Source organism: Larimichthys crocea, chromosome XXIII, assembly GCF_000972845.2.
Source record: "Larimichthys crocea isolate SSNF chromosome XXIII, L_crocea_2.0, whole genome shotgun sequence".
Lineage (NCBI taxonomy): Eukaryota > Metazoa > Chordata > Actinopteri > Sciaenidae > Larimichthys > Larimichthys crocea.
The window spans coordinates 14,764,054-14,779,856 of NC_040033.1; the positions used below are offsets into that span (position 1 = coordinate 14,764,054).

Below are 15,803 nucleotides of genomic sequence, written 5' to 3' on the forward strand. Positions count from 1 at the left end.
TAATAGGTCTTGATAAGACAAATCTAGCCCTGTCAACAGAGCAACGTGGTTAGGTTGGCTAAATTAAAGAGGAGAAGTTATTATTGTTTCAAAGGAGCTTAAGGGCCGATTGTTGCTCAGTCAAAACACAGGCACGCGGAACATGGTCCGCCCCCGTCAAAAACAACAGTAAAAACCGACATAAAAGAAAAAAAAGGTCGGGAAAAAAACGCGTGCAGTCTGTAGTTAACTTTCCTCCTTTGGTAATTGAGATATGTTGAAGAGGCTGGTCCGACAGTTAACAAGATTTAATTTTGAAGTAGGTCTTTCTTGTTAGATTGGCCAAAATAGACACTTTGTCATTCCCTCAACAATGATGGAATTCTTTAGAAACTCCTGGCTTAATTGTACAAGGGACTTCCTGACCTTTTTTACATTTTAAATTTAGCTTCTCAAGGTGCCTTTCCAAGGTGAAACACGTGAGTAATGAGATACAAAATCAGCCCGTTAATTGACTTTCAGCAAATTTAGATCCGCAAGACCAACGTATACATTTCCCTCTTTTAAAAGTGAACCATTTTAGCTAATAAAGTTATTAATCTTGCCCATACAGTAATTATCTTTGTAATTATGCTGTAATTGCACATACATCAAGGCCACCTTATATAGCAGGCAGGCTTGAGCTTACTCCTTATGATTTTTTTTCACATCATGTAAAGACATTACTTACAGAAAGTGAATGGAGGAAATTGGCGTTCCCATTGAAATGAACGGTGTGAAAGTGGCTCAGGTAAAATGAGGATTAAACAAGAGATTCTATGGCAGCCATATCAGACTTAAGTACTCTGACACACCTAGAAGTTACCTTTCTACAGTTTTAAAATCACGTGATTACAAGAAAACAAGCAAAGCAAATGATCTCTCAGTTGCATCCCTGCTTGCATGGACGGCATAGAGCCACAGAAGTACCATAAACGGCGTAACATGATAATGCTGCTTTAATTACCCCTTGGTCAGCCCACTTACAAACCTATTGCCGCAGCAGTCAATATCCCCAAAGATCCATTCATGCCTCGGCTGATGGTTAACTTGGGAGCCTTTGCTGAGTGCTTTAGCCTAATTGATATCCTTATTTAGCAATGAGCCAGTGGGAGTCGGAGGGGAGTTAAATGGAGCAGTTTACCAGGCAGCGAGCACGCTAAACCAGATCTCTGACACCACCACCATGGTTTGCTGCAGCCCGGACGATGATTTATGCCGGCTAATTTACTGTTTCAAATTGATTAACGCTACTTTTGTTTTGTTTTCACTAATGATTGCTTTCACCATTTGTTCTTTTCTCCCCTTTTTTCAATAATACACAACCCAGAGCAAGTTTAGCCACGGATATTGTTTTACAGCAAATTACACCTATTTATGACAGTTGAGTGCTCCCATGCCACTAACTAACATGAAGGCCAGGTCACAGGAGAGGCTGAGACTTTAGCAGCTTCCTAAGGGCATATAGACCTGCCTACTACACACACACACACACACACACACACACACACACACACACACACACACATTACATTACATGCAACAGATTATGCTACCAAATGTGATCAACAGCACCTCTCCCTACATATTTTCAAGCAGCGTGTCCAATTTATTTACACATGATGCAACATTTGAGACACGATTGCAAACGCCTTCTCCAGAGCAGCAAGAATTCACTCCGTCCACTTTCAGCAGAGCAAAACAACAGGTATAACCCAACCTAGAATCGGCCGTGAGAGAACAATGCATATCCAACAGGTCAAACAAAGCCATCGGGAGCAATGGGAAAATCAGATTCTTCTTTTAAACTGGGTTTGTAGGTCTCTCCCTCCTGCCTGTCTCCCCAGATATGTCTCCCTTAACAGCTCAAAGTAATTAGCAACGACCACATGCCAAAGGTAGGGTAGCTACCGTACACAGAGTAGGCAGACCTTATCTTTAATTTGAGACAATGAGATGCTCTGTGGGGGCTTGTGGAGAGCTGGGAGCTATAAGGTAGGCAGGCAGGCTCCCCCTCCCAAGGTCGCTTCAGTGAGACAAGCTAGTCTGGGGACAAAGGATACCCGCTGTATGTGAGCGCACATTATGACAGTTTAATTATCAATTTTAGAAGCAACCTGTTTTTCAGGCAAAACAAAAGCCGAGTCTGGTTCGCGTCGGAAAATCTTAAAATATGTGTTTCCAAAGTGCATCTGTGAATACAACCCTCTTTTCTCACTGTTTCAAACTTTGTTTTTGAGTGATACCTCCTAAAGTCCTCCAGGGCTTCCCATTAGTCACAATGTTGAGCACAGAGCTCAGTGACAAAATGGCCTCCAATCTTGGAAGAGCGCCGCCAGTCCATTCTTTATACTGTCAGAATGAAGAAGAGCATAGAAACTCTGAGTCAATAAAGTCATGTGAAATGCTTGATATCAAAATATGGCGCGCGCACTGGTGACTGATTAAACGTCCAGGTCCAGTTGCGACACTCACGGCAACTCGGAGGAGGAAAAAGGGGGAGGAAGAGAAACATTTGAAACTACAGTACAGGATTTTGATTGCTTGCTTATGTTTCTGAGGCATAATGGTTATTATTGTGTCATGTTTTGATGTATTCCAAAAATGACTAGTTGTGTAAAGATTATCTTTAAGCCTTACATTTTTTGTGTGTGATACTTGATATTTGACTGAAACATTATTATTTAGCTTAAGCTTGATTACAGTAATCGGTGCAGTCAATTATGGATGGTGCCTTTATAATAACATCCAGTGAGAAGGATGAAGTTCATTTGGGGCAATTCCATATGCTCTTGCCATGGTTAAAACATACCAATTACTTCAACTTTACTTCCTTTGTCAGAAAAGTGTCTGGAAATGGAGCTTGTACCGCTGTGTTCTTCCCTGGCCATGGAGTCAATACCGACTCAGACAAAGACGGTGAGATGAGAAAAGGGAATGACAGAGATTAAAAATGAAAGAGTGCCACTTTTTGTCCAGATTGTGGTTTTAGCCTGCAGCACCTGACCAGCTCACTGAGATACTCCAGCAGCATTTGATCAAACTGAAGCTTAAACGTACTTTACTGCCGCAGACAGATCACCATAAGGTCTTCCAAATTAATGTCTAAACTTGGGTAAAAGTTGGCGATGGCACTTTAAATTTGCCTGAGAATATATTGGCTTCACGAGTGGAGAAATACGCTGTTACCACTATAAAAACTGACATTTCTGCTGGGTCCAAACATGACAGGAATTTTACTGTTTTAATGAGCCTGAGTCAAATTCAATTTCCACCTCAGAAAGTTTGAAACCACAGCTATAATCTATTTCAACACTCCAATCTGATGCCATGATCTGATAACTGAGAACTTGGTATCACCTTCGCTATCCCCCACGCAGTATTTGGACGGCATTAAACTTCTCAGACTATCGTATACAAACACTCTGTGTCAGGCTGCAGCTCTGATTTGACATTAACACAGAAGCATTCCTGACTTGAGTGAACCACCGACTTGACATGAATGTTTTTTTGCACATGCAGAAGGAGAAAGAGGAATGGGAGAGAGGGGGGGGTGCAGTTTTGGACAGACCGTGTTAAGATCAGTGCTCGGGGCTAGGCAGGTTGCTATGCGCTGAAATGCTAATAAGCTTCCTGGCTCTCAGAGCAGGTCGGCTAGCCTGTGCCGACTCGTCTTGACACTTCACACACATGCTGTCTTCCACCCTTTTTAATCATTTTTGATAGGCCTCCCTGGGATGCCATCCATTTAATTTGAAAGGGTTGAGCCACCCAAACATTTTCACCATCTTTAAATAGAGGTCTGCCTCGACATGCCTGCTGCATTGTGACCCGGCAAGGTGAAAAGCAGCCGAGTAAACTGCTGTTTGGGTTTAGGAGGATAATATCAGGCCAACACTGGTAGTGGCTCGTAGGAAAGATGGGTGAGTGATGGTGAAGTGGGTAAATAGAAGAGACGGGGGGATTTTAACAATACACAAGCAGTCAGCACAGGTGTGATGTTTAAAACAGTGCAGAAATACAGCTCTTTAAACACATCATATCTTAGACAGACAGGGTTTAAACCTCTTAAGAAAAAGGTTAAAATAAAAATAAATAAATAAAGCAGAATGATTCTGCCCTAAACTACTGCAATCCAATAGGGAATGAATACAATATGGGTCAAATATAATAAAGTCAGCATAATGTACCAGTTAAGCTTCCAAATCAGTTTACAAAATCATTTTTTCTTTTTTGAGAAACTGAAAATGTGTATTCCCTGACAGAGTTTAACAACCACTGTCTCACTCTATATATCTTATAATTCTCTCTGAAAAATCTCAGAGCCTGCAGCCAACACAGTATGGTCAGAAATGAAGCCTGGCCATGTTGTATGATTCATAGGGAAGAAATAACATATTTTATTGGAGTCTGAGAGATTTATTTACTGGCGTTGTGGTGGATATGTAGGGGACACAATCACCAGGGATTTCACCATCCAATTTGCCAGTGTACTCTTCTATAAACATCAGTCAGAAGAAATGGGACAAATTCTACAGAAAATAATCATAAACAAACCATTACATCGCATTTTGGAAATTGTCAGGAGACGCTCGCGACGATGACTATCCGCTCAGAGTTAAAGGCAGAAAAGCCCAAAAGGCAAGTGGGGATGTCTGTGTGCTATATGATATTACAGTGACTCTCAAGATAAAGATATCATACATTATTGGTTTAGACTGGCAATGAAAGAGAGAGAGAGAGAGACCAGCACAAACAGATAGCAGGGGTGAGAGACAGAGAGAGAGAGAGAGAGAGAGAGAGAGAGAGAGAGAGAGAGAGAGAGAGAGAGAGAGAGAGAGAGAGAATGTTCAAATATATTGCCTCTTAGCAAAGGCACAGATAGCTTTGAGCCTCTTCTATGCGAAACAGCTGGAGCTCTCCATGAAAAACCACACTGAACTCCACAACAAGCCTGCTTGTTAGTTTCTAACAGCGACTGATCCAGTTTTATACCCTCTGTGCTCGACTTGCACCCTGTGCAACATGTACAGTAAACCATCATTTACTCCAGTCTAATTTGGATGTGTGGATTTGCATGCAGAGAGGCACGTTTTTTAAGACACAGTAAACGGAATCGCCGTGCACGCTTTTGTTAAAAAAAAAAAAAAAAAACACGGTTGCGATCATGGCCGCAAAACCAGCATGTAACCAAAAGCTGGAGAGGAGGAATTGACATAATTATTAATTAGTCGATATTACTGAATGGAAAAAGTCTGTCTTTGGTTTCCTCCCTAGAGCTTAATCGAACGCAGCCAAGATGAAGCTAAGCTAAACAACACCAGGCAGTTAATCTCCACTACCATACAGTTCAGATGCTGATAATGTCCACGGGTCTTAAGTGAGCGAGCGGGACCATGTTTTTTAGATTTACTTGTTTGCTGTTGTTTGCCGTCTTTAAGTGGTCTTTTATTAAAGCCAGCCATCTTCCATAGAGCACTAATGCATTTCACTATTCCGATGCTAATGACGGCCTAAGAACGCATTATTCAGCATTAGTTTCATTTCCCTTTGAGCTTCAAATGGCGACAAACTGTCTTGTAACCATTAGAGTTTTAACTTGCATCAGGCACGCCACCCGCAACCCTTTTCGACAACGCGGTGCAAGCGACAGTTGAACTATTTGGACTTACTCATCAGAAGTAAACAGCAGGAGAGAACAAATTTGACTAATGTGCAAAAAAATTTCAAAAAATAAACGTGTCACATTAGTAAATATTTACAGACAGGCCTGTGAGGAAACAAAGTTAAGGTGGAAATTCTTCTTGCTGACAGGAATGAGTGCTTGCATGTGTGTGTTAATATGTTCTGCTTATGTGTCTGACAAGTAAATGCATGTTGTCGTGTGAGCATCACTATGTCGACTGTGTTGGTACACGATGTGCTTTTGTGTATTTGAATGCATTTGTGAGAAAAGCTTATGTCTGTGCTTGCATTTGTGTGTATTGTTTCCAGTGTGTGTGTGTGTGTGTGTGTGTGTGTGTGTGTGTGTGTGTGTGTGTGAAGGCTGAGGACTCCCCACTGACCTGCTGTTTGGCTACAGACAGCCAGAGTGGAACTGGCCATATTACTGTTCTTACCCTGCCATCTGCTGGTTCACATCATTCTAGGCCCTGCATCCATCCCCCCGTCATAACTACACCTCTCTCTCTCTCTCTCTCTCTCTATGTCACACACACACACTAACACACACACATCTCTCCTTTGCTGTTTCCTCTTGTTTTTCTCTTCGTCTGCATTACTAAGTTTGTCTTTGTCTCTTCATTTCTCCCTCATTTGATTTTTCCTCACACAGGAGCATCATCTGCCCTCTATGTCCCTTTACACCCCCCTCCTCGGAGAGACAGAGAGAATGGAGAGGGGAGAGAGCAGAGGTAGAGGGAACTAAAGGGGAGCGGTGGACGATTGTTATCGAAAAATAAGCATGGTGTTTGAAAGGGATTTTAATTGAGGCATTCGTTATATTTGAAAAGGTGAACTCCTGAGGGGATGGAGGGAGAGAAGCGGCGACCCTATTCATATCCTCAGACATTCATGAAGAATGGCATCTTTTGACTTTCCCTTTTAAAACCGTGCAACCTTAAATGGCCTAAATATAGAGGAGGGGAGGCAGACACGGTAATTCCCTGCACCTTGGGGGGCGCCACCAGAGTACGGGACAGTGGGATACAGCCGAGGACTCCAATTAACAATGAGGGAGGGTCCAGCCACCCAAAATAGAGAGAAAATGTCCTCTCTACAAGCCCCTGAAGGGGATGTCAATCCATCTCTTTTCTTTCTAAAAACTCTCTCTCTCTCTCTGCCTCCTTTTTAGCTTTTTGTCTTTGTTTCCTTTTTAAATTCACATCTTTCTGTCTTCTTTCTTTCTTCCTCTCTCTCTCTCTCCCTCATTCTGTCTCTGTGTGGTAATTATGTCATTAATAATGTGAGGGCCCGATGATTGTCCCACTAATACCAGTTGTCCGGTCTGTATTTCTACAGCTTAACTTAGGAGGAAGTCGACCGGGTGCTCATTTGTTGTTGTTTGCTAAGGTCGCCTCTTCATGAGCCCTACTTCCAGCGAAGCAGACGACCCCTCATGTTTTCCTTTCGTATATTTTGACCGTCTGACCGCTGAGCTAAAGTTAGATTGTTAGTTTATTGTAAAGTTGTTGTACATGGACAACAGCTTGAGGCTACATACAGTAGGTGAGTAGGTATTTGTCTTTGTCCTGTCTCTCCAATTTCATCCTGTTTGCAGATGTGCGTCCTCTCTGAAGGAGATGTTCGCATGTGTAGTTCCGTATTGACAACAGTGATCACCCTTTAGCATCAAACTCCCTCCTCGTGTCATTAGATGTCTTATGCAGTTTTGCTGTGACTAAGTGATGAAGTCTCCCCATATTATTAGTAAAAAGTTTCATCCTCATGCTTTGGGAAATACCCGCAGGCGCTTCTCCGTGTAAGCATCCATGATTTATGCAATGTAACTGTAACCAAGGCGGCATCCTTGATGATGAAGTTATAAAACTTTGTTGGGAGTACCATACCCACAAAACCTATTTATCATCAGCCTTCATTTTTCATTGTCAGGAAATCCATGGTATCATCCAACATCTGTGAAAACTCATTAGATAAGACACTGAAATGCTGCAAAAGTTAGTGACAGCCACTTGTTGATAAAATAAGGTTTTTTTGTTCTTGATACGTAAATTAAGATATCAAACCAGCAGGAAAGACAAAGTAATGCCAGCAACATGATTGAGCTTGACTGCGCAATAAGTGTTGGTTTTCTGCTCACTAACTCCTGACTGGATGAAACAACTTGTCCAATTAATGTGTGTGTGTGTGTGTGTGTGCTGTTGCTGTCAGTAATCTCCTGCTAAGATTGTTTAACTTCAAAAATGCTACTTGACATTCCGCGTTGGATGGGATAAGGCATGTTCAGCCTCATGACTGAGGTTTGACTGGTTAAGTGGTGTGGTGTCAAACAGAGGGTGAATGAAATAATGACAGATAGATTAGAAGACCTGCAGAAGATTCTGGGGGGGGTGAAAAAATGCGCACATGCATCTATGAAAAAGCAGCACACCGAACGAATGCGTGCGAGACAGACACATTAACACACATGCAAATATTTGTTCTGATTTTGCCAAATCCCTGATAACAATGCTGATAATAATCACAGCTCAGTCATAAGAACACATAAAAAGAAGCATCGGTTATTCATTGAGCTCCTTGCCAAACAAAATCCATTCTTTGTTGCATTTAATTTTGACTTTTACAGTGAGTCATAAAATTCTCCAGTCAGAATCATAGGCACGCCGGCCAAAATCCGACATCCACCGGTAATAAACGGGGTGTTTGTCTTGAGCCCAGTGGGATGTGGTTTAAAACTGCATGTCTAAATAAGGTGCAGATTATTGGTTAAGGTTTAAATTAATGTGATTAGTTTCATTTGACCACTAAGTGCTGAGGAAGAACACTCTGTACATCTCGACAAACAGCCAAAGGCTTACGAGAAACAAGAGTTTTTTAGATAACAAGCACACACTTCATGCATTCCTTACTGTAAGTGTGTATAGCTATTTATTATCATGCATACGCATAGATACACAACTTTCACACGTGCAATAAGACACACACAGAATCATTCACTTATACTGTACGCATGCTTAGACATGACTGTCAGCTCTTCAACAGTTCATTTGTCTCATAATTATACAAATAGTGCAGAGCTTTTAACAATTTATTTGCAGTAACTTCAATCTTACTAAAAGTCTTACATGATTTGTTGTGTGTAATAGCTTGAATACTATTTTATACTTGTGTAATAAAAACAAGCTGCGGTACTGGATTGCACAGCCACGCTCATTTGCAATAAAGGCACATTTCTAATATGAGAGAGCACGTTCTGAGCAAGTGACCAAGTTGAGGTGTGATCTGTTATTTAGACAGGTTGGATGCACTTCCTCACAGCCTGAAATTTCCCCCGGGGCTCTCTTCCATTTCTCACTGTCATGGATTTGAATCTTTTTACCACTGAACTCTTACAATTACTGAACATTCATCACCTGCCTACCTTCTTAGCTACCTTGATACTGTATGGAGACCAGAGATATGGGGCAGACTGGTGCAGTCGGGAATACCAAGTAACACTCCTGCTATGAATTCTTATATCCCGGAATAGCAGGAATCTTTTTTTTCTTGTTTTGGTGTCCGTGTGTGCATGTTTTTCCAGCTGTGTAAAGCTGTCGAGACGTCTGATCTCCTATATTTATCATATTGATAAATCATTTCATTTAAAATGTTGATATTATACATTCGAAATCACTGGGTCAAAAATTGACCTTGTTTGGATCCGTTTGCACCAATGCAATACTGGGTTAACTACCCTGCATGTGTTAGTGTTCATGTACACTGGATCATAACTACCCGCTGGTTAATGGTTAATGGTACTGGTTAATGTTAACCAAGTAGTTTGTGCCATATTGACCTGAACTGTGCCAATTTTGACCCAGTGATTTTTTTGCATTTACATGTTCATTTAAAGTCAGTAGTAACACCATATATGTGTTTTTTATTCATTGATTAATTTCACTTCTGTGGAAAAAATAAGGATCCTCTAAACTATCCTATAAACTAACTGGAAAAGATCTTTGATATCATGCACACCCCGCTGCAGCTACAATGACTTAGAACCAAATGCCACTGTATATATCTCTGCAGCTTTTCCCTCATGAATAAAAGGCCTTCTTTGTGAGGTGAGAGGATTTGCCCCCCATGGCACTCCCAGTCGTGCCCTCCAGTCCCTTGTGTTACTCACGCTCACTTGTAGAAGTCCCTTAACGCTAACCCAGAAAGCATAAATATATTATAATCTCATCACCTGTCCATTTATACAGGTGTCACCCTGCCTCGCAACTTGATTTCCAGAAGGGCAGCAGTTTTTCCTGTGGCAGCGATTGAAGTCACAGCATTATTATCAGGCAAAATGTATTCATGATAGCAGAGGTCCGAGTGCCCTGTGGGCTTTGTAATATAATACCAGACCTCTTTATCAAATTTAACAGTTTATTGGAAACAGCTTGTACACATGATTTAGGCACAGGACGGTACGGCAAGGCTCCGGGTATCCTCCTAACACACCTCCCATACACAACCAAATACACACACGCACATTATGAAAACTCACAAACACATGCCGTACACCCGCTCACACAGTGACACTCAAACACGCACGCATTTAATCACACATCCCCCCCCACACATCCTCCACCACCTCCTCCTCTACAGCGCCTCAGCTCTCCTCCTCTTCCCATCATATCTAATGCAAACCTCTCATTGGATGAGGCAGCGGTTTTTCTGTGGAGGTCTCTTTGTGTGCTTTGTTGTTTGTTTTCTCAGAAGAGCAGCGCGATAACAAAAGCGTGACGTGACAAATGGACTTTGTGCCCCGCAGCCAGATTTAAGTGATAGGTTACTGAATGGGAGATACACTCCTATCTCATTTATATATACATACACACACATACACACAGATGGGTAGACATGTGGATGAACACACTGACACTTGTATGCAAGCAGGCCTGTGTGCAAAATGTAACTTTTATTTATTTTTTCACTTTATTTCTATTTTTTTTCTCACCATGCATTTAGAAAAAAAATGTCAATCGTCAATCTCCCTGTGTAAGAAATGACTAGTATTGTCACATCAATAATTAATATGGATTTAACTGTTTTGATTGTTTTATTTATTTTATCTGGCATTTGATATATATTTATTATTATCAAATGTATGTGCCCTTAAAAGTTCAAATTAATATGGATTAAATCCTCTTTAAGTTTTTTTTTTTCATGTTTGAAAAATATAGAAGAAATCCAGTTAAGATGTCATTCTTTTATTGAAGTTCATCATTTATCCTCTGTTTAATTTTAAATGGTCCAGTAACTAATTAAATCCAACATATCAACTCCAGTGTCGCAACAGCTTCATAATAATAAAGTCTTCCTCTCTTCTTTAAGATCTCCTATGGGGACCGTATATAGAAACCATCAGTTGGCCGGCTAATGATTTAAAGGGGTGGTCAGAGGTCGTACGCGGGCTATTAATGATCCCTTTTTAACAAAAAGCATGCACAGGATCCGTCCAATCAGAAGGAGAGGAGAAGTCACCCGGGGGCCTCGAGAAGAAGAAGATCTGTCTGGTTAAGGTTAGACTGAGGAAGAGCAGAGGCTGCTCTGATGTCAGTGTATAGTATGTGTGTGTGTAAGAGTGTGTGCAAAGAGGGGACAGGTCAGTCAACACCAAGTGTGTGAGTGTATGTTTTATATATATTTTAACGTCATTACATCATACCTTGTTATATCGTTTACAGTGTGTTTATTCACTGTAAAAACATGGCAATATGTTGGTTTGTATGTGTTCCACAAATTGTTTTTACAATGTTTTTATGCATGTAAAGCTATAAAAGAAACATGTAATGTAATGAGAAAATACTGAATTTGAAAACAAGTTATTTTGGGCTGTGACTACAACATTTGTTTACTTCATCTTTCAAATTTGGAAGCACTCTTCTATAAAAAAGGAAAAAAAAAAAATCAGTCTGAGTAAAAAAAAAAAAAAAAAAAAAATCATTCTGAGAAAAAAAAAAAAAAAAAAAAAAGCTCCAGATTTACCAGACACCATCGCCTCTGGATAAAACAGTTAACATTCTCCCCTGCTCATATTTGTTGGCAAAAATTGCCACATTCAGAATACTGGCTTAAAACGATGCCGGCGTGCCACGGCTTAAAGGTTTTCAGCTTGTTTAGCAACTGCAAAGCTTTAAGTATAAACATTCATTAATCCTTTCAGCCATTTCTGCCCTCAACAGGAGCTTGCTGTATGACGGAGGTTATCTGTGCAACAAGGAATAAGCTTCAAGCATAACTGACCCAAGACCTCTGTCTGTCAAATGTAATCTTTGTCTGGATGCTGTTAGTCTCGTGTTCTTTTGGGGTTTGTTTTTTTTTTTTAACTTGTCTGCTTCAACCAGTTTTGCACCTCTTCTTTTCTAATCTATTGTATTCTATTCCTGTTGCCTCTGACTAAGGCTCCCATCAGTCCTGTGGAAGTTAATTATGGGAGCCAAGCTGTTGAGGGGTTGAGGAGAAGCTTTTTCGCCTAAATACTGGATATACACCAAGTCTGGCAACGCCACCGAGCATTGTCTGCCGTGATAAAATATGGACGGAAGTGCTGCTAGGCAAATCGTTTATCAGCCAGGTTTAGCATGCACATGTTAAAATGAAAGACTGTGCTATCTGCATAGGTTGTGTGAGCTTAGTTTAGTGTAGCCAACACCGTTTGTTGTGTATAAATGGCATGCTGGCTGTCGCCCCTGTGGGACGTGATCAATCACACATTGCCTGCTTTGCTCTCTAACACCTATGGGCAAATCTATTAAAAATATTCAAACTAACAGTTCCACCTTAACTGCATGCTTTGTTGCTTTGTACCTTCTGTGCCTTTGTTTGGCGTCTGTGTACGAATTTTGAAAAACCCGATTTTCCTCTTGTTGTATGTTTCAGATTTTAAAAAACAAATCAACTGAACTTATCTCTAAACTCTTCTGGCACACTAACTGCAAGACCTCACCCATTTAGTACCACAGCACTAATGGTCTATTATGATAATTAAATCTAACATATTTCTTCAACCCCGGACAAGCCATTATATGGAGCATGAGCTGGCATGTTTGCTCTGTCACAAAGCGGCCTCTAAAATAACTCTGCATGCTCAGTTTAGTCTCCCGTTCCCAATTTGCCTTAATGAGCCGGTTCAAGCTGTCAGCCAAAGAGAGAAAGGAGCTCTGATGACTGTCAATCTGTGGTGAGTAGAGGGGGAAAGACGGGGATGAATGGATAGATGGAACGAGGGGAGGAACAGAGAGAGGTTTAAGGAGGTGGAGAAAGGTCAGGCACAGATTACACTGGCAGTCACCAGAGCTTCAGGCAGAAAAGGAGAGAAAGGATGAGAAAGAGACGGAGAAATCCTACCGTTGACGGCTGGTGTTCACAAGAAGATCTACTGTACCTACAAACTTTGGGGATAATGTGTCTTTTTAATAACATGACAAAAAAACAGACATTACAGTCACTCATAGATCATGAAAGAGATTTTTTTTATATAAATATTAAACATTTACAGACCTAAAAACTGGAGAAAGACAAAGCTAGTGGGGTGCAATAAATCTACATATCACTTTAAATTCACCTTAACATATCTTAATGACTTAATCATTGACCGAAACAATGTCATTCTCATAAAAAGCTAAATTCCCAGTGTTTTTGTCAATTTGGAGAGGGACCTTTAGTACATGGCTATTAACAAGTAATCACAAGAGGTGTAATAATGAAGAATGCCCTTCATTTTTGCAGAGGGCAAGGTAGACACCGGTGTCCAGCCCTCGTCTTCAGAGGAAAATATGGAAGGAACTTAGGTGTTTGATGATGCGTTTAATTCACACAGGAATACATTAATATGATAGTCAGTGGAGCGGCAAAGCCCTCAAGTAAGGTTCTCTCATTAGTATGTTTCTCTATTTCTTTTTTTAATTATTCAACAAAAAAACGAGGAGCCGCATGACAGATGTATTGGCTGTGTCAAGAAGGAATGATTTGAATTTGAATTGTGCATAAAATCGTGCAATTATTAAGGCCTCATTTGTGTGTGAACAAAATATTTGCCTCTAATGAGTACTGACTCTGAAGCAGGAGTCAAATGATGGGGGTATATTGTAATGCAATATTTATTCTCTTTTCAAGGATCTGGTCACATTCTGTGTGTTTGAATATCGTGAATAAAAAAAATAAAAAAAAGTCGGCCCAACACAGGAATATATATGATTCTGAGCATAAACAGAGAGCCAATAATGAAGCACAGTGAAGTGGACCAGACAAAGTCGACCACACCCTTCAGTTTGTCTGACTTCAAAAGCATACCATTTAGAGTGTGCAATGCCCCATACAAGCTTGGTGGTTGCACAAGTCACTCTTGAATCATCTCGGTGGGCTATTATCTCACTTTGCCATTGTCACAACTGGTTAGAGAGTCTTTCATCGTGCTTATAAGGTAAACACCTGATCTGCACACACTGGGGTATTGTCTCGTGGGGCTCTGCTTAGACAGAACACAGGAGCCAAGTGCATGATGACGGAGAATTATCGACCCTGCTGCACTTAATCATACATGAGAATATATCATTGAATATAGTATTGGATATGGAGAAAAAAAAAGCGACAAAATAACTTCCTTCAACTTATCTGCCGAGTTCAACAGCAGGAATCATGAATCAACACATAAAGGCGGTTGAAAGTTATGAAACCAGTATGTGCAATCGAGAAGCAAAGCCAGGGTTGTGGTTCACGTATTCAGAACATGTTGTATCTTGAAACACTGACAAATATTGAGGTTTGTAGAGCAGTAGGGTGTATGTAATCTATTCTATTCACAACATTTGACCTCTATTGGGGGAAAACCTCTAAATATGTATTTCTTTCATGCCGTAGTACTTCTTTTGAGGTCTCAGATTACCTAACCACAATGGGTGTCCTTTCTTTAAAAACAGGGTCTATAACTGATTCTCATTATTGTCTCTCCTTAATTTTCCTTGACACAGTTAACCACGCTGGGTTCCACTGCTTTGACTTGAGGTTAACACCAACCTCCTGCAAAAGGTTAGGCAGGTAATTCATTGCTTGATTAGGCTCGCTCTGCAATTAATCACGCTTAAATGCATACCCTCACAGAGTGATCATTTAGGAATGATGATTAATGAAAGCGTCAAATATTTCTCACACGGCACGTCTTATTGGGTAGCTGTGGTAATGTGGGTCGCGGCTGTCAAGAAGTATGCGTTAACACTACTGGCTCGTGATTGCACGCCCTAAAACAGTGAAGAAACTCTTGTGAGTTCATTCTTTTTTTTCTTTTTTTTTGTTGTTGTTGTTGTTCCTGCGTCTTCCCTCCTCTTTGAAAAGCCAGCTGCGGTGCAACGGAAGCCATTCCTGGGAACCTGCACACATCAAAATACAGGTGCAAGGTCAAGAGGACGAGCGGCGCACCTTTGGGGCGGCATGTGAGATAGCTGTGTGTGTCAGTGATTGTTGAGTCAATTAATTATTGAACTTGGCAAGAGATCAATCGTTCCAGTAAGGTGATCCCATTTCCAACTGGCAGCATATTGAGATAGTAACCTATGACAATATTAATCACTAGCACAACAGCAGGCTAATTCCCACATGTAATTAGTCTACATTTTAATTCATTGAAAACTAGCACTTTTCTAAATTCGCTTAATTATGTACTTACACTTAATTATAGTCCCCCCCCCTTCCTGGTTTGTTTTCAGTGCCACAGATGGAAAAACATATTTATTTTGGGGAAGGAGAGATAAAATAAAAACTCCACCTGGGAAAGGAGCGGCAGGTCTCTGCTGAGTTGTGCTGCGTCTGGTAGGAATTTACTGGATTAGCTCAGTCACAAAATGTGAGATGAACCACATTGTCAATCACCCTCAGGGCAGAGCAAGAGAGGAAGAGCTGTCAATCAAAGCGGGTCTTCAATCGTCCCATTCACATCGCCTCCTGGAATCAGTCTCTCCCGCTGACTGCTCTTTGACATTTAACGCACTGGGGCCACGAGGATGGAGAGGGAAAAAACATCCTCAGATCCTCCCTTTCTTTCTTTCTTCCTCTCTGTCTCTGTCTGTCCTCAATCTTTG

At 40.9% G+C, this 15,803-nt stretch overlaps 1 long non-coding RNA gene across 3 annotated transcripts in view; it reads right to left on the minus strand.

Annotated features, from left to right (window-relative positions):
• LOC109136783 (uncharacterized) overlaps positions 1-15,803 on the minus strand; it is an 83,702-nt gene that overhangs the window by 52,343 nt on the left and 15,556 nt on the right. Inside the window, exon 3 of one of the 3 annotated variants that reach the window (XR_002041488.2) lies at positions 13,210-15,095. The exons of the other annotated variants lie outside the window; for them this stretch is intronic. This is a non-coding gene — a long non-coding RNA (uncharacterized LOC109136783). Of the gene's footprint in view, positions 1-13,209; positions 15,096-15,803 lie in introns of those variants that run through there. 3 annotated transcript variants of the gene reach the window in all.